Raw genomic sequence first — 4,342 nt, 5'->3', positions numbered from 1 at the left:
GCAACACTGTTAATGATTGCAAAAAGATGGAAACAACCTACATGCCATCTATGGACTAATGGATAAACAAATTATGGTATATTCACACAATGGAATACTACACAACAATAAAGAATAAATGATGAATCAGTGAAACATCTTCTAACATGGAGGAATCTGGAAGGCATTATGCTGAGTGAATTTAGTCTGTCACAGAAGGACAAATATTGTATAAGACCACTATTATAAGTACTCAAGAAAAGGTTTGAACACCGAAGAAAACATTCTTTGATGGTTACGAGAGTGGGGATGGAGGGAGAAGGTTATTCACTAACTAGATATTAGACAAGAATTATCTTAGGTGAAGGGAAAGACAGTGCATACTACAGGAGAAGTCAGCACAATGGGACTAAACCAAAGCTAAGAAGTTTCCTGAATACAACCAAACGCTTCAAGGGACAAACTAGCAGGGGCAGGGGTCTGGTGACCATGGTTTCAGGGGACATCTAGATTAATTGGCATAACAAAGTTTATTAAGAAAATGTTCTGCATCCTACTTTGTTTAATGGTGTCTGGAGTCTTAAAAGATAGTGAGCAGCCCTCTAAGATCATCAATTGGTCCCAACCCACCTGGAGTAAATGAGAGTGAAGAACACCAAAGTCACAAGGAAAGTATTAGCCCAAGAAGCAGAAAGGGCCACATAAACCAGAGACTTCATTAGCCTGAGACCAGAAGAACTAGATGGCGCCCAGCTATTGCCAATGACCGCCCTGACAGGGAACACAACAGAGAGTCCCCATGGGCACAGGATAAAAGTGGGGTGCAGAACTCAAATTCTAGTAAAAAAAAACAAACTTAATGGTCTGAATGAGACGGTTGAACCCAGAAAGCATGGCCCCGGACTCTCTGTCAACCATGCATTAAAACCATTCCTAAGGCCAACTCTTCAGACAAAGATTTGACTGGACTATGGGACAAAATGATACTTATCAAGAGTGTGCTTCTTAGCTCAAGTAGATACATGAGACTAAATCGGTAGCTCCGTCTGGAGGTGAGATGAGAAGGCAGTGAGGGTCAGGATCTGGTTGAATGGACACTAGAAATCAGGGGTGGAAAGGACGAGTGTGCTGTCACAGTATAGGAGGAGTAATTAGGGTCACATACCAATGTATGTATAAATTTTTGTATGAGAGGCTAACTTGAATTGTAAACTTTCACTTAAAGTACAACAATAAAATAAATTCCTTAACTGGGTACACTTAAGCTGCAATACAAAACAACATGATCAAAGCAAATGAATGAGAACTGCTCTCAACCCTTCTGGCTTTTGGTTAACCCACCCCTTCCTCAAAAGACTTTAAACTCCATATGAAATACAGGAAGGAGCCCCAGTGTTGCAATGGTTAAGTGTTCCGCTGCTAACCAAAAGATTGAAGGTTCAAACTCACACAGTGGTTCTGCAGGACAAAGACCTGGCAACATGCTCCCATAATGATTAAGCCTAGAAAACCCTGTGGGGAAGTTCTACACTGTCACATGGGGTCACTATGAATTGAAATTGATTTGATGGCACCTAACAAAAACAATTATCCAACCATATCATTAATATCACATGAAAGCAAAATTTTGCTGAACATCATTCAAAAGCAGCTGCAGCAGTATATGGATAAGGAACTGCCAGAAATTCAAGCCGGATTTAGAAGAGGAAGTGGAACAAGGGATACCACTGCTGATGTCAGATGGGTCCTGGCTGAAAGCACAGAATACCAGAAAGACATATACCTGTGTTTTCTAGACTATGCTAAGGCATTAGATTATGTGGATCATAACAAATTACGGATAACATTGCGGAGAATGGGAATTCCAGAACACTTAACTGTGCTCACGAGCAGCTGTACATGGATCAAGAGGCAGTCATCTAAACAGAACAAGAGGATACTGCATGATTTAAAGTCAGGAAAGGTGTGCACCAGGGTGGTATCCTTTCACCATACCTATTCAATCTCTATGCTGAGCAAATAATCTGAGAAGCTGGACTATATTGTTGTAGGGTAAAAACATCATAAAGTTGAATGAAGCAAAAAGAAAGTTTTATTCAACATATATTCAAAAAGGGCAGCAGTAGGAAATGGGAAAGCATGCTGCCACAGCCATTTTTTCCTTGAGTCCAAAGACCAGTACATAGTCATCAGTACATATTAACATTACAAATGGGCAAAACCATTGAAAGCTTAGCCTTTTCAGATTGGCTAGAAACTGTGATCCTATATTTTGAATTGTCTTTCTTAACAATCATTGGTACAGGTTTCAATAACGAAAGTCAAGAGGGTCTTCATTGGTCCAACAAATTTCTATTCACTAAATGCTAATAGAAAAATATAAGAGTAGAAAGTCTTTTGTGTTCTGTTTGATTGGCTTTATGTGAAAGTTTCCTTGAAATATATTTTCCAAGATTATTTTAGCTACTGTCTTTATACCTCAGGGCCCAGTTGATGTGTCCTTGTGAGTCTTTGTGAGTCTTTGTAAGCCCAGCTCCAGCTTGGTCACATTCTCTATGCTCAAGGAGAGGGAATAATAACTCCAATATTATTTCCTAAATCATTCCCACCTTTTGATCGGAGATTGGAGATAACACGTCAATGATCAATACCTGGACTTAGTGGAGCTCCTAATGGCAGTCATTGCAGGCTCTTTAAACTCATGGTGCTGGTGTTCCACTGGATACCATCTGGTTCTTCGCGAGGATCTTAAGTAAGAACGATGTTCTCATCAATCACATTGCTGGAGTGAGCAGACTCAAGGTACATCAACATTTCAGCCCAAGGCCTTTTTTGCCTTTTAGGTGTGTAAGACAATAGAGGATAAATTTTATTATGCCTAATACTATCAGGATGTAGACTAAGAATATTACTATTCCTTGCAATAGTGATTTAGCCCATGTTCTTATTCCTGATGGTAACCAACCAAAAAAATCTGGTGTTTGGAAGAGTGTTACAGTGTGTAACCAAGTAGCTTGCTGTCTAATTCTATGTATATCTTGCCTACAGTACAGACTACACTTATAATAAAATCTAAAGCTATTTTGTTAACTTATGACACCTTGGCTTAGGAGATCAGAGCTCACTGTTGTGCTTCCATCTCATCTGTTGTTTGTCCCATAGTGACTGACAAATTTTCTTAAAGATTTCTCTGATTCAACTATACCAGAAGTAGGAATTAAAGCTACCAAACCTATCTTGAGTGTTGGACCAATGGGTTTTCTTCTGACTCTCATTTTACAATTTTAACATTACCTTTTCAGTATTTACTAACATTATTACTATGGATATCTAAAGATGACCCTAAAGTTCTCAAAGTGCGTTGCCCATGCATTCATCAGGAATCTAAACAAGAGATTGCTCACATAAATTCACAATCAGTTGGAAAGGGATCATCTAAATTAGTATAGTTGAATCTACCACACAGAAATATATATCCATAAAGAGCACACAAAGTTTGTCTAGAGGAAACAAAAGGTATCGAAAAATTTACATGTGACAAACAAGTTTTCATTAGAGAACTAATGATTTAGCAAGATAATACAGGATGGACTTCTCCTATTGGAGGTATTAAATTAATTAATCTCTTTAAAACATACTAAATGTTCTTCCCTGAGGACAAGCTGCCCCTCCTTGGATTACCTATTAACAGTTATGGGTCACTTTCTCAGGAGCAGAAACGGAACCTAAGACAAAACGGAGCCTGCACCATGAGCTCGATCTCCTCTGAGAACATGGTTTCTTTAAAATACATAATTTTCTGCATCATAAGAGGGTGACAGTTTTATTTGAAACATTAGACAGGTATTTCATACAACATTGTCTTAAAGACTGATTAAAGTAATTACTAATTTATCCTAAACATAACTCTCTGTCTGATCTTTGAAGTTAGTTTCCTAAAACAGACTGAATTCTTCAAAAGAAAAAAATGCATAATGCCAAGAACTAAATGGTCTTATTAGTTTATCTGGACCACTGTTTGACTCAAAGTGGCTTCAGGAATCAGTTTGTTTGTTTGTTTGTTTGTTTTGCCTTTTCTCAAAGCTCGAGGTTCAAAAGGACACCCAAAGGTAATGTCCTGGGTGGGTTGCCTCAACCTCCATCAAAACCAGAAATCTGGATTGCAGGAGAATTACATACAACTCTCTTTCATCATTCTTCCCTTTGGATCATAATCTTGCTAGAGAATCTTTTATCAAAAATGCTCAATAAGAGGACTCCGGCAAGATGGCGGTCTAGGCAGAAACACCACGCCGTCCCTCCACAACAAAGATCCAAAAAACTAAGCCAAACAGAGAATCAACAATCCTGAAACCCTAGAACA

The sequence above is a fragment of the Trichechus manatus genome, unplaced genomic scaffold, assembly GCF_000243295.1.
Source record: "Trichechus manatus latirostris isolate Lorelei unplaced genomic scaffold, TriManLat1.0 scaffold00364, whole genome shotgun sequence".
NCBI classification, from domain to species: domain Eukaryota; kingdom Metazoa; phylum Chordata; class Mammalia; order Sirenia; family Trichechidae; genus Trichechus; species Trichechus manatus.
The sequence above is the reverse complement of the archived record's forward strand: the minus strand, read 5'-3'. Positions refer to the sequence as shown.